This window comes from Ictidomys tridecemlineatus, unplaced genomic scaffold (assembly GCF_052094955.1).
Source record: "Ictidomys tridecemlineatus isolate mIctTri1 unplaced genomic scaffold, mIctTri1.hap1 Scaffold_106, whole genome shotgun sequence".
Classification (NCBI taxonomy): Eukaryota; Metazoa; Chordata; class Mammalia; order Rodentia; family Sciuridae; genus Ictidomys; species Ictidomys tridecemlineatus.
Genome location: NW_027521011.1, coordinates 574,884 through 599,840, shown reverse-complemented (window position 1 = coordinate 599,840; position 24,957 = coordinate 574,884). Strand labels below are relative to the sequence as shown.

At 39.6% G+C, this 24,957-nt stretch overlaps 1 long non-coding RNA gene across 1 annotated transcript in view; it reads left to right on the top strand.

Annotated features, from left to right (window-relative positions):
- The window catches only part of LOC144372458 (uncharacterized), a 70,400-nt gene extending 48,601 nt beyond the window's left edge, over window positions 1-21,799 (top strand). Inside the window, exons 2-3 of the long non-coding RNA XR_013432461.1 lie at window positions 15,379-15,928; window positions 21,600-21,799. This is a non-coding gene — a long non-coding RNA (uncharacterized LOC144372458). The remainder of the gene's footprint in view (window positions 1-15,378; window positions 15,929-21,599) is intronic.
- Window positions 21,800-24,957: the final 3,158 nt, after the last annotated feature.

Genomic DNA, 24,957 nt, shown 5'->3' with positions numbered 1-24,957 from the left:
TCAGAGCTCCCCACCTTGCTTTAAAAGACACAGGAACTGGAAGAAAGCACTGAGGTGCACCTATCTTGCTGCAACCAAAGACAAACAGCATCTCACTCTTGTTCTGGGAGTGTGGGTGGGCCATACTTTCTCCAGGAAGTGGTCAGAGATCTAGGCCTCCCTTGGCTCTCAGCTCGTGGGTGAGACCAGCTCTCCACTTACCTTGCTGAAGTTCTCTTTTTTTTTTTGAGAACTCTTTACTGGATACTCATGGAAGGAAAAGCATCCAGGGAAATGAAAATTGCGTTCATACCTAGATGCTATTAGAAGCTATATGACAATAGCTGTGGAGATCTGTAGGTTCACACAAATCTTTTAAGGAAGTGAAAGATACAAGTTTTACTTTGGTCTCAGTTGTTGTCTTAGGCTGTTTACTGTTGCTATAACTGAATATCACAGAATGGATAATTTTTAAGAATAAAGATTTTTTTTTTTTAGCTCATAGTTCTGGAGGCTGGGCAGTGCCAAAGCATGGCACCTGTGACTAGAGAGCACCTTCTTGCTGCATGGCTGAGGGCGTCACATGCACCTAGAACACAAACAGGCCAGCTTGGGCCTCCTCCCTTCCTCTTCTTTTAAAGCCACTATTGCCATCACAGGGTCCCCCCACCCTCATGGCCTACTCTCATCCTAATTGCCTCTCCAAGTTTCTGCCTTCAAAGACCATTCACCTTTGAATTTTGGCATGCAGTTTCCAGCACATGGACTTTTAAGGGTCAGCTCAAATCAGACCAGTTGTTAAGTGAAGGGTGGCTTCTCAAAAGGATATTGGAATATGGGTGATAAGGGAGGAAGAAAGATAAGTCCACAAAGAAGGGTCAGCAAGGATGGAGGGTTCAGGAAGAAAACTCCCTGAGGGGGGCCAGGAGTCTTTCCAAGGTCAGCTTGCCCACTGAACGTAAATATGGAAACCAATTCAATTAAAATTTGAATGTCACTTGGTCTGCCTCTGAGGTCTTCTTATTCCTCTGCTGGATTTCAAGGAGGACACAGCAGTGAGGGAGAATAGATCTGTGGTCTGAGAAAAGCAGCTTAGACATACCTCAGTGCCACGGAGCACCAACTTCCCCAGTTGGCAGATTACCCCCTGCCGTCTCTCCTTCCAGAGTGGGTGAAATCAAGCTCCCCCAGGCCTGGCTTGTCAGAAGGAATTTCAAACCTCAGGCCTTGTGGGGACCCTGGAGACCCACTGGAGACTTCTGGGAGGCCAAATGGACGCGTTGGTCTCTTTGGCTGGATTTCAGACCCAACACCTCAGGCCCCAGGGAGCCTGGCATGACCTCGTGGAGGATTTATTTATTAGCTGTTCTGTTAAAGTTCCATTCGCTTATTTAAGTAAACAGCTCAGATCTCTGTTCCTTACTCAAGGCTCTCCCCTCCTCAGCCTTAAATCAAAGGAAGCTTCTGTTATACTTTATGACTCGACTTTACAGATTTGAGTCTAAAGAAGAGGGCAGCCAGGACCAAGTTGCTTTATGGCTCGGCAGCAGCCACTTAGCAAGTTCAGCTACAAGCCAGAGTTTGTACCCCCAATCCTACCAGCGTTTTCATGCTATAAACCTCTTTGTTGTTAGAGCTGCAAGCGGGCAGGAGAGAATGCATGGCATTCTCTGAGGATATTTGTTGAAATTTTAAATGGCATGGATTCTGAGAGACCAGGCTGTAGACCATGCTTAGGTGTCGACCTTGCTCTGACCTTGAGCAGTCACTGCCCATCTCTGACTTCAGTTTCCTCTTTTGATAAAATTTAGTAAGGGGACAAGGTAATCAATCAATCAATCGGATGTGCATTCATCCTAGGGGGTCCTGAGGGCAACAGGCAGAGGCGGGTGTGAGGACAATTCCCATGCCTTGTGGCTTATCAGTGCTACAACAGGAAATGTCATAGAGGGATCAGGTTCCGGTGATTAAAATAATTGATTAATTTGGGGACACACCGAAGACCTTCATTTTTATTTTAAGAGTTGGAATTTTAAAAATCATTTTAAATCCTTATTGATTTAATATCTTAAGGCAATAAATATTCTGATTGTAATTAGAGCACATGCAGAAAAATGGAAATGAACAGAAAAGAATAAAGGAAAATAAATTTCAATATATTGTCCATAATACCACCACTCTGATATAAATCATTCCTCACAAATTAGTGGTTTTATGTGTGTGCGTTTCCTTTTATACAATGTGTGAGCTTCTATTCCTACAAAAAAATAATGGAGATAATGAACTTTCCAAAAGGCATTGTTTATTTTGGGTCATTTTTCAGAGTTTCGGTCTGTGGGTCAGTTGGTCCTGTTTTTTTCCGGGCCTGTGGCAAGACAGTGCATCATGGCTGTGCGTGCCTGGAGGAGCAATCTGCTCAGCTTGTGGTGGCTGGAAAGCAAAGAGAATAAAGTGCAGGGGCCAGGGCCCCAATAGCCCCTTGAAGGGCAGTTATCTAACTTCCTTCCACTACTCCACTCATTTAAGGTTCTATCAACTCCCAGTGGAACAAACCTTCCACACATGAGCCTATCCAAAGTATAGCACAGAGGTATGGTCCAACTAGGAATAGTGGTTAAAGACGTTCAGTGGTTAAACATATGCTATGTGCAATATATATATAATTATGATACACATTTTTCTAATTATTTTAAAACATTTTCCAATACCATGATAGTTATTAGTGACTACTTACTATTCCTTTTAAATTTTGGGGTTATTTTTTTCCCCTGAGTTTTTCTATGTTAATGTACAGTGACCATCCTTAGAACCAAATCCTTAGCTGAATAATTAACTGAATTATATCAATTGTTAGTTGCATTAAATGGGTAAACAGTCTTAAAGTTTTGGCATATGTTTGACGTAATGTCAAAATACTTTCTAAATTTAAACCAATTTATGTCCCAAGAAACAGTATCTAGATAAATGTTTTCCCATGTCCTTGTCAACACAGGAAAGTGCTTTAAAAAAAAAAAGATTATGGATCAAAATTGCTTCTAGATTTAGAGTAGTACCGTACTTTAAAACATAGCTATTTGTCCCATGATTTTTTTTCTTTTGTAAATTTTAGTATCATGTTCTCTTCTTTCTTTATTTTAGAAATTAGCTAACATTTTTTGAGCTCTTTCTATGTCCTGTATTCCATAGTGTTTCCAACTGTAAGTATTGCAATTTTTCCCAACTTCTTTTCTCTTGATTTGCTTTTGGTGTTTTGTGACATAGTTTATAGGTGGTCTCATTGTATCATGTATCTTATTCTTTACTACAATCCCTGTTCTAAATTATATGGAGATATTTTACAATCCTAGTTCTAAATTAGATGATGGTACTTTTCTGACTTTTTTTAAAGTTGCTTTTAAAATCTTTTCACCTACAATTGATTTGGACTTCTTTTTGGTGCAGAGTAATACTTGTTGCAGTGATAAGCTACCATCTGGTGAATTATATCATCAATCTATTGATTTATAATTACCTTTTGGTCACTTTAGTGCTGATATTCAGAATGGCTTTTGGTTCTTAGTTTGTGATCAATTGATTTAATTGTTATGTTTTATATTTTTCTTCAGCTTATAGGACATTTTTGATAGAGGAGTTTAAGCATTTGCCTTTAATATAATGAGTGTTATCTTATTTCCACTGTATTTTAAAAGCTCTCTTATTTTCTCTTTACTTTTAATTTTTTTGTTGTTATCCTTTGGCTGTTATTCTTTCTCCTAAATATTTTTTTCCTTCAGTAATTTAGAAGGGTTTTTATCTTTTGTTTCTTTTTTCTTTAATAACTTAATTGACAGTGGTAGGCGTCGCATAGCATTTCTGAGTGCTCTCTATGTAAAATGATGGAATTAGCCCTCTTGTTGGATTTCATATTTTGCACTGCTAACTGCCATGTTTGGGTTGACAGCTAAAGTATAGAAGTAATAAAAAAAAACCTTTCTATGACTAAATAATCCCATTTCTAAAATGGGTACAATAAAATGATCAGAGTGTCATTCTGCACATAAAATGAGATAATCTGTAGGAAGCATTTAGAACAGAACACTGCCTGTGGCTGGGGGTGTGTGGCTCAGTACTTGCCCAGCATAGGTGTATGCTGGGTTTGATCTCAGCATACACATCTACCCACAAAACCCAAAATAAAACAAAATAGTGCAGTTCCTGGCACTGATAAGTGAGTACTAACATCATAGTCATAAATAGAATCTCATATAATGTTAAGATGTTTTTTTTAATTACTATCACATGGAACTTCAGTCAGTAATCAGACTTATTGTATTATTTTTGGAAATTTTTACACTTTATTTTCTATTTGAACACTGTGCCATTCAGCTCTATGTCACAATGACCAAAATACCTGACAAGACTAACATAGAGGAAGAAAAACTTATTTTGGACTCACAATTTCAGAGATTTAGCCCATGGTCAACCAAAGGCATTGCTCTGGGCCTAACAGAAGGTAGAACATCGTGGTGGAAGGGTGTGTTGACAGAGCACTGCTCTGTGTACCGCTGCTAGGAAACACAGAGAGAGGGTGGGAGGGGCCACAGGAAAGATGGATACCCCCAGTGACCCATCTCTTCCAGCCACATCCCACCTGCCTACAGTTACCACTCAGTTAGTCCATTTAAACTAGGATGGACTGGTCAGGTTACAGCCCTCACACTCCAACCATTTCACCTGTGAATATTCCTGAACCAACACAGGAGCTTTTGAAGGACTCCTCATATTCAAATCCTAGCAAATTGTTTTGGCACTTACCATCAGTTCTTTCGTATCATGGATTTCTTTTCATGACCTGTTTATTTTGATTCATCTGCTAGTTGATTAGACTATCTCTTGAAACAATTTTAGGTTATATACATGTATGGTAGTTATATTAAGTTTGTAAGGACCAAGAAAAAAACAAACCCAGTATCTTTCACAAACTGCAGTTTTACTTCTTTCTTTCATGTCTAGACATAAGCCATTGGGAGCTGATATAAAAGTTTAGGGCCACAGCCATTAGGATCCCAGATCACTTTTATTATTTCCATTCCCAGGAAAAAATGGCTGCCCCAGCACCATCCAATGCATCTGAATTTCATCCAGCACAAAGAAGAGAATTCCAAGAATCTGACTTCTTCCCTTGAGGAAACTCCCAGGAAGTTGCATACACTACATTGGCTTACATCAGAATACAATTAACTGGTCAATGTGCGGGGCAGTGTAAAATGGGATCTTCATTCTGAATAGCCCTGTGCTCAGCTACCTATTTGTTTCTGAGCCAGAAGAGACATTGGTGTCAACTTGTTATCTCTGTGAGTCTGCCCTTGTGGCCATATGAATATCCTTGTTGGGTTATTTCACTAATGACATGACATACTCTTTTCCCATAGGGAGGCAGTACTAAGTCCTACCCAAACTCTTTGATTTCTAGGTATTGTATAACATTCTCCATCAGGCCTGGGATGGCTCCTCATGGGCCACTGATTTCTAGCCTAAAACACACATTTTCTGTCCCCCCTATATTGAATGTATATATCAGTGAAGGGAAAACACAATGGCCAGACATATACTTAAAAACATTACATTTGTATGTGAAAATACAATTTTATCTGCCAATAAGAACAATACCAGAAGCTTATTTTTGGAGAAAAAAAAATCACAAGCACACAATAGTTACTCATCAGTGGTTACCGTGTGTTTCTAATGACGTCCCTTCCCACAATTGGATCTGTAACAAGCCAAGCCAGAGGAAGAATAGCAGAGACCCTGCTACCAGTCAGTGCAGTGGATTGTTTGGTCATCCAATATTGCATCCTTAGCCTCTATCCCTTGCTCATAGTACTTTGTGGTCACATATGAGATTGTTCTTTTGGTAGGTGGTGCAACTGATCATCTCCCTTCCTACTGGTCTAGGTTTGAAGGCCTGGGTCCTATATTGGCTTTTGAGTCTAAGCTTGTAATTCCTTTGAATACAGTTCTCTCAATATTTTAGTAGGTTTCCTATGTATTTGCTTCCCATCGGCTTCATGTGCAGATATCTACAATCCAATATCTTGTTTCCATTGAGTTGTTCAAATAACTCTTTTATTTACTGGCCTCTCGGCTTTGTCCAACCACTCTCCCAACTTTAAAGTCATTTGAAACAACAGGCTTTGCTCATAATCCTGAGAAATGTGACCATTCCCACGAACCTGGGAAGTCATCTGGTAAGGAACCCTGAATGGAGGATGTTTGAACGGACTTAGGGTTGAGTTTTCTCTCTTGCTGACTCCAGGGCTTCCAGTTACTAGTTAAAACTGCTTCAGGTTAAAGTTTAAGAAAAATTGGCTTTATCTTTTGCAACCCTGGAAGGCTCCCTCTTGCCAAACTCAATCGACTCAGATTATATACTTCCGGTGGAAAATATTTAACCTGCAAAGAGCTGTGTTCCTTTCCATCTGTTTTGCAGCTTGGCTGGTTGTTAGGGGAAAGTCTTCTCTTTCTTATAGGACACTGGTCAGAAGGGCCAGCCAACACATGCTACTCATCTGACTTTCATCATTTCCCTTAATTCCTCCTCTACTTGGATAATGCAATATTCTTTTCCCCTGAGATGTATTTTGTTTGGATGTTTAAATAATGTTTGGATATTTAAATCCTTCAAGTTTTGCCCAAGGTCCATGTGTAAAGGCTTGGTCTCCAGTGAGGTGCTGCTGAAAGATGATAATTTTAAGAGGTGAGGACTAGTGGGAGTCTTGAGGTAACTGGGGGTGTGCCCATGGAGGGGAATTAAGGGAACCCAGGTCCTTCTCTGCCTTTCTTTCTTTTGCTTCTAACTATGAGTGGAATGTCTTTGTTCCCACCATGATGCACCATCCCAGATCCAAAGCAGCAGGGCCTGGTGATCCCAGGCCGAAGCCACTAAAGCCAGGAGGAAATAGACCTCCTCATAAGTTGATTATCTCAGGCTGAAGTTGACTAATACAGTTGGTTACCAGTTCAGAAGCCAGATAGCCAGATGGAGGTGGGTGATGTTTCAGACATTGACTCTCTTGGCCAAGTACATTCCTCTCTGCGCCTTTTCTTCTCTGTATCTAGTCAAGTGCCACACATGATGCAGTGGCCATTGCCTGGTGCAATAAAGAATCAGGTTTTGGGGACAGTTTTCTATCCTATCTCCCTTGACTTTGCTGACTTTTAATCCCAAGGCCAGGGGTTCCAGCAAGTCCAGTTGTGAATTTCACATGACTGATCTCACAGCCAGTGCAATCTCTCATGGACGTGTGTGTGTGTGTGTGTGTGTGTGTGTGTGTGTGTGTCTGTACCTATCTACATATATATATAAAACATGGCTACACAGAACGCAGGGGTTATTCGCATTCCAGGTAGGATTGGACAGAATGACTTGCGGTTTCTTCACCCTACTCACAGGGACATAGGATTTAAAACTTTATCAACTGTGCATTTCTGGAATTTTTCCCTTTTAATATCTTCAAAATATGGTGGACTGTGGGTAAACCTTAGCAAAATCATGGATGGGGGAAATTGTTGGGAGTCACCCCTGCTCCAAAAGACTAATTTCCCCATCCCCCAAGAAGAGCCATCCAATGGTGAGCCCTGCTGGCTCACATGATCCTTACCCACCAATCAGAGTAGCCCTATTGGCTCTCCTGATCCTTATCCACCAATCAGAAAGCACCCCATGCCAACTGTCAAACCACCCCTGGCTCTATAAATATGCAGAGCTGTTTCTCAATAAACAGGCATTTTTCTCCAAAGGCAAGCTTTGATAGTTCTTTCAGAAAGACTACTGTATGTGTAGTTTGTAGTCTCACATTTAAATAACACCTTCCCCTTTACTCTGATGCTTATAAAATGTCTTTCCCATTTTTTACCTTTCCTCCTCCAGTCCTATCACGACTACAGTAGTGGAAAAGAGAGCATGCCAGTCCCCAAGGTGGCATTTTTAGCTACAAGTTTCCAACCTGATCGGGTCACCCAAGAGGCGGGATGGGAGCACCCAGCAACCTTATGTGTAATCAGCAATGTAGTTTATTGTGAAAAGAATTATGTTTGGCCTGAAATGATTTTGAAGAACTTTGTGTGAACAGTGACAAAAAACAGACCTAAAAATGAGTGGATTGGGCAAGGACTTTTGTTCACAAACAAAAATCAATTTCCCAGGAAAATAGAGCCAGCGTGAAATTGTGTGTAGACAGAACCACAGATTCTGCTCCAACCTCTGGGGAGACCATGCTGCCATCTGTAAGCGATGGCCATTCTGTGATGTGAATGCACTAAATCACATCTTGTCATCAGGGGCAAATATTCTTTTCCTCTGTGAGTCAGCCTGGGAAGCAAAACTTTGCAATGAAAAAAAAATCCTCGGTGTCTCATTGAAATCTGTTTCTCTGTGCAGACCTTTCCTGTCAGTTTTGATTAGTGCCTCTCTCTGCCCATTTGGAGAATATTTTATGATCAAGTTTTAAGAGGAATCTATTCATGACCGTGTGTCTGCCTGAAACTTAAAAAATAACAACAGAGTCCAGAGAAACCCAATAAAATAGCCCTTAAACTCGTGTGCATGTTTTTTTTGTGTGTGTGCTGATCTCGAGTCTTGGGGTTTCTCCCATTCCCTCTTCTGGAAGGAGAAGTTGCTTACAAGGGTGGCTGGACTTGCCAAATGCTGACACAGAGTAGATCCAGCCTGGCAGCTGTCAAGGATTCCTTGATGGGCCTCTCCTAAAGAGAAGATTGATGTGAGTCAGCAGAGCCCTCATTAAGTCAGTCACACCATTAATAAAAGGTGCAGATTGCAAAGTGGTATTTATTTCAGTGTTGATGGAAACCAGGGTGCAGTGGCCTTGAATCAAAAACAACCTCAGGCCAGAGACATTGAACTTGGATCAGATCTGAAATCCCAGGCATTCATTCCTCCCTGAAGGCAAACGTAGATCCAGATGCTGCTGCTCACTCCCTTCTTTGTCCTGTAACAAGTGGGCTCCTCATCACCAGCAGCTGTTGGATGCCTTACAGTTTACAAAGCCTGGCCACTTGCAGCTCTCTGGTTCTGTCCAGAGCGAGAAACCAGTGTAGAGGACCTTGTGCATGCAGCTGGGCTGTCCTAGGTTAGGATCCCCATTTTCAAGCCTGTGAACTTGGTTCACTGGTCTAACCTCTCCAAGCTTCAGACTATACTAAATAGCTTCTCAGTGCTCTTGTTACTGTAAGGGACCCTCATGTGGGCCCCGTGACCTTAGATTCTCTTACTTTTTCAGTGAGCAGAATAATAATATCTCCTTTGGGCATGCAGAGTGAACTAGGTAATATATTTAATAAAATAATTGTAATGTGTGGCACACAGTTAAGAGCTCAAGAAATATAATCTTGAGATTTGGGGGAGTGTAGGCATTATGGCAATTCACAGAGAAGGAAACCAGATCTGAGACAGTTTGTAAGTCCAAGGTCATAGAGTTAGCACTGGCTGCTGTCCCAAGTTGAAACAAGTTCTCACAGCCAGTGCCTTCTTTCCAAGGCACCAAGGCTTTGAATAATGAGCACATTTTCTTTTGTGTAGTTCACTCTCCAGGAAAAGATATTGTCTCAAACTTTTCCCCTGGTAGTTGTTGGTTTACTATTTTGTCCATATTCACTTTGTCTTCTAAATTGCTGAGGACACATTAATGAAAAAAACCAGGACTTCCCCTCAAGACACTTACTACTCAGTACAAGAAGTGTCTCGGATTTCAGATTTTGAAACATTTGCATAGGCAGAAAAAGATATCCTGGGGATGGTACCCAAGTCCAAGCATAACATTTATTAATGTTTCATATATACCTTGTGCACATAGCCTGAAGATAATTTTATATGATGTTTTTTAGTGCATCTGTGTTTTATTTTTTAAATTTATGTTTATTTATTAATGCTTATCAATTAAGGCAAGGAATATATAGGAAAAATATTTGTTCTGCTGAAGGCATATACTTGAAAAAGAATAAACAGTGTTCAAGTTATTGCAAATCTGAATAACTCACTGCATGAAGAAGAAAATGTATGCCCAACATTCCAACATGCCGGCAGAGGAGCCAGCTTCCTTAGCAAGACACCTAAGGTGCAAGAAATAAAATAAACAATAAGTGGGATGATGTCAGATTAAAAAACTTCTACAAAGCAAAGGAAATAAGAGCATGAAGAGAGAGCTTACAGAAAGAGAGAAGATTTTTGCCACCTTCTCCTCAGGTTGGGTATTAATATCCAGAATATGCAAAAAAACTCAAAAAAAAACTTAACACCCAAGAAACTCCAAAGACTTCATCAATAAATGAGCAAAAGAACTGAACAGATACTTCTCAAAAGAAGAAATACAAATGGTCCACAAATACATGAAAAAAAAATGTTCAACGTGGCTAGCCATTAGGGTTATGTAAATCAAAACTACATTAAGATTTTCTCTCACTCCAGTCAGCATGGAAAATATTAACAATACAAATAATAATAATAAATGTTGTTGAGGATGTGTCTGGGGGGGGGAAGGAACACTCATACATTGTAGTTGGAACTGCAAATTAATAAGGCCATCCTGCAGAACAGTATGAAGATTCCTCAAAAAACTAGGAATGGAACCACCCTATGACCCAGCTATCCCACTCTTGGAGATATATATATATATAAGATTTAAAATCAACACACTTACTGTGATGCAGCCACATGATGTGGCCCAATTCACAATAGCAACACAATTCACAAAAGCTTAGCTATGGAGCCCACCTAGGTGCCCTTCAACAGATGAATGGATAAAAAAAATGTGGTGTATATATACCCAATAGAATATGACTTGGCCATAAAGAAAAATGTAATTATGGCATTTGCCAGTAAATGGATGAAACTGGAGAATATTGTGCAAAGTGAAATAAGCCAATCCCCCCAAATCAAAGGCCAAATGTTCTCTTCAATATGCCGAAACTGATCCAAAATAAGGATAGGGGGATAGGAAGGAAGGAAGGAAGGAAGGAAGGAAGGAAGGAAGGAAGGAAAGAAGGAAGGAAGGAAGGAAGGAAGGAAGGAAGGAAGGAAAGGGAATTTTATCAAAATAGAGGAAAGACCAGTAGAGTAGACAAGGAGGATTGAGGAGGAGGAAGGGAGGGCAGGAAGAGGGAAGAAGAGTGGAATGGATCTGACCAAACTTTCACATGTGCATGAGTGGTGGTGGCACCTGGGTCCCAGCTTCAGGTGTATCTGCAGGATATTAATTTAAAAAATAATAAGTAAATAAAGTAAGTAACTAAGTAACTGAATTGAAGAGGGATCTGGAGGAGTAAAGGGAGGAAATTGGGATGGGGGTACAACTGGAGACTGAATTGGAGCCAGTTGTTTCCACGCTTTTGATTATGTCAGGGTGTTTCCTGGTGCTGTTTGTAACTAAAATTAATAAAGAGAGAGAGAGAGAGAGAGAGAGAGAGAGAGAGAGAGAGAGAGAGAGAGAACCAAAATGAAGTAAAGAAGAGGTATTTACCTGACTTACATCATGAATGAAGAACAGAAGACAAATATAGATTTTTCTTGTTGAAGCGTGCAGGGGTTTGAAAACTTTGACTTCCTCATTTCATATCTTTAGAACCAAGAGTCCCCAAGCATGTCATTTGGTCTACTCAGACCTGCTGTCTGTACCTGGATTTCTCCCTCTTCTTCTAATACCCATTATAATGACTTTTAGGAGGCAAACATCGTATATGTTGATCTTTACACTTGAATTGCGTTGAAACAATTCAAGGGAATCCTGGAACTCTCTCCTCACCTCCAACTCCTTTATCTAATTGTACATCCTGATATAGACAACCTCAGTTTCCCCTTGCACCTGAGTTTTGGCTAAGACCTGTTATCTGATGTGGTCAGAGATGGAATTTTCCACTTACGGCATTTGAAAAGTTTGGGATTCTAGATCATTTCAGAGTTTGGATGTTAAGATGAAGGATGCTCAACCCGCAGTTTTTGGCTTCTGTAATTTGATGGGATGCCTGGTTGGTTGTGCTCAGGACTGGTGTTTCAGCAGCCTTATTTAGAAGGTGTGGAGAAGATGTTCACCAAAGGTTAACTTTTGAGTAGTGGCCCAATCAATATTAAAGGAATCCACTGCCTGCTTTCTACCAAGCAGGCAACACTGAAGCATAAACTGAAGGAAAAGTAGGAGTTAGCCAAGTGAAGGTGAAGAAGCAGGTCAAATCAGGCAGGAGAAAAACCATGTTTTCTAAGGACTTCAGCGGAAAGGACATTTCACTTTCAGGGGCCCAAAGTCAGAGGGGGTGCAGACCAGGAAGGGGAAGTCAAGCCGTTCTGGGAGGTCTGTTGTGAAGGATGATGTGGGCTGTGCTAAGATCTTTATTTCAAAGGCAATAACTCTGCTCCCAAGAAAAGCATTTGGTCAGTGGTTCTGTGAAGTTCTGTGGATATCACCATGCTTTAACACAGGGAGAATTTGAAGCAAGGAGAAAACACACCCCCCTTAATATGTTAATGCACTTCCAGTACCAAATAAGGTATCCAATAGGATTCATCTTCTGTATGATTCTGATGTCATGTCCAGGCAGTAGATGAATCTATTTTGAGTATTATTTGGTAAATTTAAAAGTTAAAATATAAGTAATTATAAACATATTAGAAGAAAAATGTATGTGACTTTTCATATTCTGGTGATAAGTGAGTAGAAAAACATAGGTAAATATTGAAAGATGTGTTTACATAAAATCAAAAGTTCACTGAGTTGCAAAGAAAGAACGATGAAGAATTAAAATATAAACAACAAGGTAAACATTTTTGTAATGCATATGACAAAATGTTACTATCCCGATGCATGCTTAGTTTTTAAAAATCAAAAGAAACAAATTAACTAGTTGAATAGTTTAATGGATAATTCACAAAAGAACAAATACATAGAATTCATGAGACAGTAAATGGGTCTTATTCAGTGACGTGTGCCAAGTGCATGGTGAGATGTGGCTCAGAGTTGGCATGATTTGCTGAATGGATAAACATGAGATTATTATTAGCTGCAGTAGTATTGTTTAAAGAGTATTTTTAAACCTTCTAGGATTTATCTTTAAATTATTTTAATCAAAATAAAAAATATTAGTAATATCAAGAGATAGAGTATATAGGAAATTACAATAATGACACCTACCTTATAAATGACCGGTTAGAAATAATCAATATCAGTTAAAAAGGAGCTGAGTAAACATGTTAGAATACATTGGTGCATAGAATGAAATAATTTGCAACCATTCAAAATGTCTACATCAATCTATATCAACTTATATTGGAAAGATATGTGTGATGCACATTGAAAATTTAAAAAAATTAACAAACTAGAGAAGGAATAATTTAGTTCTTTCACTCGTAATTATGATGTTCACTACTGGTTTATGGGAATATCCTTTAGTGAACTGATGAGATTTTCCTTTGTTCTTGACTTTTCAAAGGTCTTTCTTTTCCCCTTAATTGTTCAGATCCCATGTTGTTGATGAGAACTTTAAAGTTAAATTACTTTACTTTCTTAGTGTATTCTTTTCTTTCCCTCTGTCTCTTTCTCTTTCAAGTTCTTATTTTAATAAAATTTTGCCAAGATGTATCTAGATGACAGCACTTTTAAATTCTGTTCTGCTCAAATATTTGTTGAATTCTTCATTCTGGGATTTTTTTCCCCCACCACTGCTTTCCATATTTCCCTGCTCCCCTCCTTGGCTCTACTCATGATATTTCAATTTTTTTTTCACAATTTTATCTTTTTTCTATCTTTCTTGGTGTTCAATGTCAGATCAAGTTGTTGGCCCGAGTTATTAATTCCTTTTTTAAAAAAGGAGAAGGAAATCGATCCTATTCATTCCTCATATGTGAGGATTACAAGGGTATTTTTAAACTATTGTTCTCATTGCTCTATTAAATCTGCTCTCTTGAATGTACCACTCAGATATTAGTTGAAATCGTGCTGCATAACAAATAACCCAGAAACTTTGTAACTTACTGTGATAGACATGGATTGTTCTTACCCACGCTTCTGCAGACTAGAGCGCTGTTTCAGGTGACAGTTAGCAAAGGCTCCCAGATTCAGGTTGTATTTAGGTGTGCCCCACTTCACGTTCTTCTTGGACCAACCACCTGGGGGCACCTTCTCCCATCACAAGGATACAAAAGACCAAGTCTATTGCTTAAAGCACATTGGACGCCTTTCGCTCCTATGCCTGCCAATGTTGATTTTTGTTTGTGTGCTCAATCTTGAATTTGAGTTTCCTAAGCTTGTGTCTATGCTTCTGTATTTGTTGAGCATGGCCTGTGTGTAGGCAGGGGAGAACTTGACACCGGATTGGGTCTGTCCCAGACTTCCTCTAATGATCATCTAGCAGATGCTGTCCACACCCTGTCTGAGTCTCTGCAGCACACAGGGCTCTGGGGCATGCTGGTTTCTTGCTGTAAGTTCTCACAACTCTCTGCCTGAGGGCTTCTCTGTGACCATGGTAACTTGTTCAGCCTGTGCTGGGAGCAGGACCCAAAGGATGGGAATGGGGCTGAGAGAGTAAATGTCCCTAGCAGCAGCCCTCCACCAATCATGAACTGGAAATGGGAAATGAATACACTAACTTCTTTTCCGTCACATGAGGCAGCTCAGAGGTGGGCATTATGTGCTCTCTCCAGCAGGATTAAGCCCAGTTGCTCACGAGGGTGACCTGCTCTTTAACACACCCTGAATTGATTTCCTTTCCTTCCTCCTCTTACTCCCCCACTCTCCTGCAGGCAATTCCTGGGATTACTTCCAAAATAAACAACTTACATTCCAGTCCTCTCAGCATCTGCTTTTGGAGGAATCGAGCTTAAGACAAAATGTTTATTTTGACAATAAAAGGTAATGTAAGGATTACATTTCCTTCTTTATATTCTTCAGGACTGTCTAAATGGTCTACAGTGAGTATTTGACCAGGAAAAAAAATCAAGCCATCAATGAGAAAAACATCTGTCATATCACATTGCATTCTCTTGATTTTTCTTAGAAACAGGGAAATTTCACAAACAAGGCAAATGAATAAATCCTTTCCCTCCTCTACACCCCCACTCCCTGCAAAATAAAATAAAATAAAATAAAAAAGGAAATTATCTTAGTTATCTGTGGCCCAAGTTATAATTTGGGAGTTGCATTGAACTAAATAGGAAAAAATAATTAGTCTCAAAATGTGGCAGAATCCTCCTCAATTTCATCAGGAAAGGAGAATATGAAGAGAAACTCATTTCCTCAAATCCTAATGATTTCACAGGGAACCTCATGTTAATACCATCAGAAACCTGGTGGGTTTGAAGCTATAATGTCAGAGGAGTCAATGACATCTTCTTCACCTGCTTCTCTCCTCTCCACTTAGAGCCTTCAAGAATAAGATGAAAGAGCTGTTCATCCGTCAATTCAACAAAATTCATAATTATTCGGTTGGTCACTGTGCCAGACTGGGAAAACAATGTTGTAAAAGACATACAAGTCTCCAAAGAAAAGGTACTGATGGAGAAAGGCATGAAACAAACAAACAGAGAAAATGATCAGAGAGATTTCTGGTAATTCTTTAAGGGAAAATAGTGGGAAAATGTGATACACCATGTCTTAGTATGTTTTTCATTGCTCTAAATATTGGCAACTGGTTGATTTATGAAGGAAAGAAGTTTATTAAGTTCACAGTGTCAGAGGCTGAGAAGTTCAAGGGCATGGCAGAAACATCTGTAGAGGACTTTCATACTGTGACATAATATGATAGAAGAATGGAAGTGTATCTGTGTGCCTAAAAGAGAAAAAACACAGGGGGAAGACTCACATTATAACTAATCCAGTCCTGTGAGAAGATGTCAAATCCCAAGAGAAGGAGACTTATCCCTCTTAATGACCTGATCCAACAATGCCACAACAGCAATCAACTTTCAAAGGTGAGTTTCAGAGGGGACAAACCATATTCTAACCCTAGCAGATAGTTCTTTAGAGTGAATTGGAATTTCTCCTTAAAAAAAATCTACAGGGGGAATTTCTTCCAGAGGTTTCATTGGAGCTAAGGTTTGAAAGATGAGATGACACCATCTAAGAATTAGAGCAGACTTCTGGGCCAGGGAAGGAAGAAGGATATAGACCTCCAACTAGCTGAGGGCTTGCTGTTCAGCAAGTTCAGGAGAAAAGCGGGTTTGGAAAATAATGAGCACTACCATTTAGGTAACAACAAAAAGCAAATAAACCCAAAACTCCATACTCAAATGAGCCCTCCCGCCACAAAGTTTAGATAGAGATACATTAAACTATTATATAAAATCTACCCAAAATTATGAAAAGGAAAGGAGTTTCTCATATTGTTTGTGGGGGCAAAAATTGGTACAAAGTTTTTTAGAAGGCAATCGGACGATGCATGTTTCAATGAAAAATGTTTTTTGCCTTTTGCTTCAACTCCTTCCATATTGTTTGAAATTTTATAATCTCGTATCCTGCAGTAGCAAGTGAATGAAAGATTTAAACCTGCTGTCTTCCCATAGATTATGTCTCAATAAGCACAACTCATCACATGTGCTTAGATCGAGGAAGATGAGGCTTAGCAAGACACAGTCTAAAATCCCAAACAATAAGCAGATCTTTCAAAATAGAGTGAATTAAAGAGCACACATTCCTAGAGCAGCCGTGAAAACATGAAATCAGAAGCAAGACCCCAGTCTGCAAGAAACCAGATGTGTAAGACCATTTTTTTTCTTTAATTAAAAGTGTGTTGCTTGTACTATATCCAGCCCAGGTCTTTCTGGGAATTGGTGAGTCTTGCTTTTGGTTCCAAAATGTCTTACCATTTATCACATTTTACACCACCCTCCTAGGAAGAAACACAAGGTGGTTCTGTGTGAGTTCAATGCGTGTGTGTACGTGTGCCAGGGCCCTGGTTGCATCATTTACCCTAGGTGATCCAGAAAGAAGCTTTGAGCTGTGAAGTGGCCCATCACAGATGCCAGGTTACGGCAATAAATTTTTCAATAACTCCCAATTGGGCCAGATTCAATCCAATAACAAAGGATGAAAGTGTCTATTAAACTACCAGGTGCCCAAATTAACTCAAATCACATATTAATTTCCTTTCCTGATCTCACTTGCTAAGCTGTCAAAGTCCTATCCCTGTGTCACCAAGTCAACTGTTTGGGGGTCAATTACATTGAATTGCTTTGCTATTAATTGGATCACAGACCAGCAGATTAAATTCAATCTTCAGTCTGAAATGGTCCAAGGTTCAATCATCCCAGGGTCCTGTCTCTGAAAGCAACTTAAAGGAATATGTTGTCCAATTGTCTTTCTGGCCTTAAAACTTTAAAATGCAGGCATATACACCAGCATCCTAGAATAGTCATGAGTATAACTTCCCAGAATAGTATTGAGTACAATATTCCAGAATAGTATTAAGTGTAAATTTCTGAGAGCTGACTATTCATTGGGGTCCCAACAGCTACTATTTTACTTCAGCCATTAAGACTTAGTCTTGTTTCTTTTCTTTTATTACCCCCTCCTCTTCTTAACCCAACATCATAAATGTGATGGTTTATAACTTCTGGAATCCCCCTCCTAATTCCCATTCTTTCTACCTCTAGCTCTTCCAGAATGGAATTTTCTGCCACCTTACCCCAGACCACTTTCTTTACAAAGCTAAGTCTTGTTCATCTTTAACACCTTTGCAAGTGCCCAAACTCTCTTGCTCCTGGTTTCCTGCTTTTAATGTTCTCAGAAGCCCCTTTTTCCTCCTAGACGATTGGAAGGATTCCAAGAGCCCTTTCTGAGGCTCAATTCAGGGGATCCATTTTCACGGAGGAAGAAGAGTGGCATTTTGAAGAAACAATGGAAAGTCCTCGACTCTTCAAAACACCTGGATGTAGCCTGTAATATTCTGGATGCTACGAATTTCTTCCTTCCAAACATGGATCTATTCCACAGCTGGAAATAACATGTTCTCCAAATCTCCCTGCCAAAAAGTTAAATATCTTCCCAGCACTTTAAAATATTTAAAAGCACTTAACTGCTCAAAACGGTATGAATTCTCCTTCCACTCACACGGAAAGCATTGCACTATTCACAAAAAGCATTAAGTGGGTTCGAAACCAAAATGAGGTGGGTGGGGGGAAATATCAGGAAAAGCAAATACTTGAGAGATTTATGAATGACAATCTTTACCTAAACTAGAGTGAAAGGGTCATTAGGAATGAGTGGACAGTCTTCCCTTGGTCTCACACCCAAGGTGTTGAGAATTTACTCACTCTGGATAGTTATGCAAAGACAAAACAGGCCTGTACAAGACAAATAAACACTACAGGAACAAATTCTTTTTTTTTAACAAAGGAAATAAAAGCCAACTCATAGACATATTTCGGTGTATCATACATTGGACAGTGGAAACATTTTTTTTTCTTTTCTGTGTCTATTTTTCCAGCCCAAGTTATCTTCGTCTTCATCTTCTTCATCTTCATTATGACAGATGCCCAATTGGTCTTCTGGCTCCTGCTTTTTGTAACAGAGTCCACTCTCCAAATGTCCACCCCGCCATGTCACCTCCCTGTTAAAATCTTCAAATGACTTTCCACTGTTCTTGGAATAAAACCTAACCCCTTTTCCAAATCCAACAAGCCCTTGTAAGATCTGATTCTGTTCCTACAACCTCATCTGGGACCTTTCTTCTACTCACCGTGGAACCACCATGTGACCTGCTGTTCTCAGAACACACTGAGGTCATTCCAGCTATACCTTTTGTACTGGCTACTTCCTCTTTTTGAATCACTTGTTTTCTGACCCCCCCCCCAGAAATTCTCATCTTGTAAATTTCAGATTAAACCTTACCTCACACAAGATGTCCTCATTAACCTTTTGTGATGGCAGTTTTAGGTGCTAGCTTAACTGGATTAAAGAAGGAAGACCTAGTGTTATTTTTGGTGTGTCGGTGATTACTCCATGAGTCTAAGTGGACTAATTAGGAGAGATCCACCTTCAATATGCATGGGCTCCATCCAATGGACTGGGGACAGTAGAGAACCAATATAGATAGCAAGCTGGTCTCTTTTTTGAAAGTTGGCATCAACACCAGAACTTCTGGCTCCTCAAACATTGAATTCCAGGACTTACACTACTTTCCCAACCCTAGCCATGGATTTTCAGAATTTGGCCTCAAACTGAGAGTTGGAACAATGGTCCTCCAGTTGTGAGGTCTTTGGGTTTGGACCAAGCCACACTTCTGGCATCCCAGAGTCTCTGGCCTGCAGAAGATGTGTTGTGGAACTTAGCCACCATAATTGCTTGAGGCAGTTCCCCTAATAAATCCCCTCTCATATATTTATATATGCATCCTATTGGTAAAGTCTCTCTGGAGAACTCTAATACACCCTTATCTGAAGCAGATTACCTTCACCCTAAGCCAGTTTCTACTATTCAGTGGTGTTTATTCCTTCACAGCACTTATAAATTATCCTGTTTATTATAATTTTTCACTCTCTATTCCCTGGTTAGAATGAAAATGTCATAGGATTAAGGAGGGCGCCTTTGTTCAACATTGTGTCCTTAGGAATTTGACAACATTATCTAATCATTATCATCTTTCGTTAATATTTGTTGAATGAACAAATGATGAATTTAAAGATCCTGCCCTAAAATATAGTAGTTGCTAATAAAGTAATTCCTTAGTGAACGAAGCACAATAAATTTATAATGGTTCCTCATGGATGAAGATGACATATCTAAAGATGCCCCAGAGAAGAAGGACTGAAAAATGCATACTTTTGAGAGAGATTCTTATTTCTTGAGCTCTCTGTATCCAAAGTATTCTAAAGCAATATTTTGTTTTCTGATGTTAAGAATTACATAAGGAACTAGCCAATTTGTAGCCTTTCAATCCTGGCTCCTGGAGATATTGAAATTGCAAGTCCAGGAGGAATCCTGAGAATTTGAACAACCAACAAATACCTCAAGGTGCTTTTTTATCAGCAAAGCTTGGAAAACACTGCAAATTAGTACAACTACTCTAGTCAAATGTATGAGGATTCTTAAAAAAAAAAAAACTAGGAATGAAACCAGAATATAACTAAGTCCCCCTCTCCTTGCTCTATAACCAAAAGATTTAAAATCAGCATACAATAGGGACATAGCCATATCAATGTTTATAGCAGCACAATTCACAATAGCTAAGCGATGGAACTAGCTTAGGTGCCCATCAACAGATGAATGGATAAAGAACCCAATGGAATTTTACTCGGCCATAAAGAAGAATGAAATTATAGTATCTGCTGATGAATGGATGGAACTGAAGAACATCATGCCAAGTGAGATAGCCAGACTCAGAAAGTCAAGGGTCAAATGTTTCCTCTGTTATGCAGAAGCTAGACCAAAATAAGGGAGAAGAGAAGAAAGAAAGAGAGAGAGAGAGAGAGAGAGAGAGAGAGAGAGAGAGAGAGAGAGAGAGAAAGAAAGAAGAGGAAGAAAAATGTGTGTGTGTATGGGGGAGGGGTATGGGTTCCATGAATACAGAAAAAAAAATCATTAGTGGAATAAGGTTAAGGGATTGAGGGAAAGGGAGGAGAATTAGAAAAAGGGAGGAAAGATGAAATGAATCTGACAAGGCTTTCCTATGTACATATATGCACAGTGAATCTCACCTGTATGTATGCATGCACTAATTTATTAAAAACCTTTAAATACATAGAAGTAAATTATATAGTAATTGAAATAAGATCAGTAAAGTAGAGAAAAGGAAATAGGGAGGGAGGAGGAGAGGGTACAGAGAAATACTGGGAACTGAATTGGAGTAAATTTTATTCCATACTTTGTATAATTACATCCAAATGAAATCTCAAATTATATATAACTAAAATGAACAAATAAAAACCTGTTAAAAGACACTGACTGCTCTCTATAGCAGAGGTTTGCAAACTCTGGTGCACATGAAACCCTGAAGGCCCAAGTTGTACCAGGTTGCATTCTCCTACCAATTAGATCAGAAAAAAATGTGTCAGGCTCAGTCAGGCAGGAATCATTTCTAAAACCCTCCATTATTCCAACATGTGTACAAATTTGATAACTACTTTTCTAAAAAACAGGATTTATCAAACTTTAACTTGCATAGGAATCACCTAGGGATCTTGTTAAAATATAGATTCAGATGCAGTAGGTCCTAGTTGAGGCTCAAGATTCTGTTTCCTCTGCGAGTTCCCACTGACATTGTGGCTCCAGGTCCTCAGTCTTTTCTTTGAGTCATAAAATTCTAGTGGGACCACAATAGACCCATCCATGATGGCATTGGCCTTGTATATGGTATAGAAACAGGATCTTGTGTTAAAGTCTTTGGTGCTGGGGCTCAGAACATGGTACCCCAAAGTATAACACCCTGGCATGCTGGGCACTTTGAACAGAAGAGGATTGGAAGATCTCAGAGGCAAGTCCTGATTTTTTCCAGTCCTCCTGTGTCTTGCTCCTCTTTTTCCTCCAAAGAGAATCATAGAAATCAGGATTCCTCTTTCCCAGGGCAGATCATGGAAACTAGAACCCCTCTCTCCCAATGCCATCCATAAAACCTAGAAAAATCATTTTCTCCTTTCTGCCCCCCAGGGTATCATTCCAGAGGAGCCCTGCCCTATACCTGGAGGAAGAAATGCTACACAGAGAGGCCAAGAAGACAAATCTGAACTCACGGGCCTTTCTGGGTTCCCTAGTCTAATACCATGAACTCATTTCTTTCTGTCAAATCACATTTCTACCTAGCTGTTCATCTTCCTTGAATCTACAAATAAAGACGTCAGTTTTCTCTAGGCCCATGGGTCTTCATTTCTGAAGTCTGCTGTGTCATGGAACATGAGCAACTTTAGACAAACCTATTTGTTATGCATTTCTCTTGTTAGCTTGTCTTGCTTGAGGAGCTCAGAGTGAAGAGGTCACACCTCTCAGCCCTGGAGGGGTGGTGCTGGTGTGTTTGTGTAGCATTTGTGTCCTGTACCAAGCACCATACCCAACTGATGAAACTTGGTTTCATGCGAACCGACTATCTGGATTTGGGGGTAATACGATTCATTTTGTGAGTCCAATTCATGTAGATGGTGCACTCACTATTAAGTCTAAAAATAAATAAGTATCCTCACATGGAAACAGTGATATTTTTGGATTGCCTAACAGTCCATAATGATATTCTGTCTCCCAGACATGTAAAAGTAGTCCAAACTGCAAATCTTTGAAACACGTAGGTTACTGAGATGGATGACCATCTCTTTTAAGTGTACTCCTAGAACATTAAGCCTTAGGTATACAGCTCTGTCCACATTTTACATCTGAGATTTGGTTCTGAGGACTCATATGTGCTGATCGGTTCCTGGATATGGGCCTTATCTGTCACAGCAAGGCCTTTTATTTTAAGCAGAAGCCGGGAGTGTGAAGAAAGAAGTCTCCCTTTACTGGCTTTGGTCAAAGGCCATGTCCTTATACTCAATTAGTTAGACCTTTGGCAGTTTCATCAGGGAGCACAATAGATCTGATTACCTGCGTAATGACGGATATAATCCTATCCTTTATTGAAAAGCCACTGCTCTGCACTCAACCGTAATGAAAACCAGGGGGTGGAAATGATTCTTTTAGTGAAGACTAATCTGTGTCCTTAAGATGTGGAATCTTTTAGGAAGGGGGGAGGTGACATGCTCTCCTTTCCATAGGTTTGCTGCCCACAGAGGTTTTGCCATTGACCCTTGGATTACAGTGTAGGGTTATTCAACATGAAAAGTATCCTTATGACTTATTTGGTCCAGTAATGAGACAGTTATTCTTTTTTTTAAGTAAATACAAAATGCCAGATTAATTCAGGTAAAAATCACAAGTTCTCCTTGTGAAAGGAGTGTCTGGATTAGTCCAGAGAGGCAGCCTGTTTAAGAGGGGGACATTATCACATAGTGGAAATAAGACCCGTCTGCCACTTGCTAACTGTGCAGAATTAATCAAGCTTCCTCAGTACTTTAGGGTTCAATTCCCCTGTGTCTACGTTTGAAACTCAAAGTCCTTTTTCTTCTCAAAATTCGATGCATCTGGGAGGTTGTTGAAGCTGGCAGTGGCTATAATAGTTCAACTTAGACCCTGGAGGTTTGTAGATAATTTTTAAGTTAGCAGATTTTTAGTTTTCTGATGGTCTCTGATGGCCACCAACTCTGATGGCTTGGCGATTGATCTAAATGTATTCTAACCTTTGAGACTGAGAGTCATAGCTTTGGTCTAGAAGAAAATGAGGCTACCCTTACTCTGAACTGAGGTGTCTGTAGGTATTTTTCACTGGTTACAAACTCACTTAACAAAATAAGAGGACACATCGCCAACCATGTTTATTCAGCCCCTTGAAACTAACCCCCTTTCAGCACCTTGGTCACACTGTTGTGAAAACAGCAAGGTAATTGCCAAGTTCAATAAGCTGCCATGACGTCATAAATGGAAAAGACCTGTGAATTGCTCCATTGCTAGACATTAAGGCCGGGGAATGATGTCATTCTTTAAAAATAAATAAGCATAACCTAATGTCTTTTTATTAATAGTCGACTAATTGCTGAATCAGAAGAAGAAAAGCTTTGTAGAAGGGAGTGAGAAACGGCCTCTGACATCATACCAATAGCACAAGAGGAACTTTATTCTCTGGGTGTGTGTGCGCGTGCGCGCATGCTCACATACAGGTCAACTGGCTTCTTAAATAATGAATCCCTAGATAGTGCTGTAAGACACATGAAGGGGTGTCAACGATTTGATTGGTTCCCAGCTGGAAAGAATTAGAGACTGGAAAGGACAGACTGACATGATGTGACACAAGGTAGTAGCATTGGCTAGGGAGAAAGGGGGAAGGAGCGGAGCTGTGTTGAGTCACCCCTCGGGCTGTCTGTCACTGGGTATCCTCTGTTTCAGACCCCCTCAGTGGGACAGAACTTACTGTGTCCTCGTTTTCTTATGCACTCTACAACTGTGAAGCCTTGGTAAATTCACTGGATTAGATGAAAACAGAGTTGGCAAAACTGTATAAGTGAGGGACACACACACACACACACACACACACACATCATTAATCAATAAGGAACATTTAGAAGTCACGGAGCTGTAGAGGAATCAGATTACCCAGGTATTATGAGCCTTAAGTAGTTATAGTTTTTGAAACATTTTTCTTATCAGTGCCTTGAATGCAGTTATGTTTTCTCCCCAGGAGATTGAATTTGTTTCTATCTGTTTGATTCTGAATGTTTTTTTTCAATGATTTTTTTAGCAATGGGACAAAGAAAGATCCTTTCACAACTTCGGAGTATCTCCATTGTATTTCCTATGAATAGATGTCATAAAGTGCTTGCTTAGATTGAAATACATTATTAAGTCCTTTATGCATTACTTTATACATAACATAGATGGCAACATGCCTCTTATGTTCAGTCTGGGCTTTCTTGGTCTTTTTTAGGTAGGGGAAACATATCTACATGGATCATTATTATAAGGAAAAGAGGACTGGAAGTTATCACCAAGGAAACAAGTCTTAACATAGGTGGAAGAGCCCTTACCCAAAGTACTTAGAATTAAAAGTGTTTCAGATTTCAGATTTTTCCAGATTCTGGAATTTTATATGTATACAATGAGTTTAGTTGGGGATAGAACTCCAACACTATTCACTAAATTTATATACCTTATATACATAATCCAAAGGTAATCTTTTTAATAAACCTGCATTTTGACTGGTTCGTCACAGGAGGTCAGATGTGACATTTCAGTCTTGTAAGGTCATATCAGTTGATGCTCAAAACAGTTCAGATTTTGGAGTATTTTGGATTGGGGAGTTTTAGATTAGGGATGCTCACTATGTATTGGGTTCTCCATCAGTGTCCTAACAACTTGAGTAAGCTATGTCTCTAGGTCGCATTGCTCTTTGAATGTCCTTTGACACTGAGTCACAACTAGAGGATTTCTT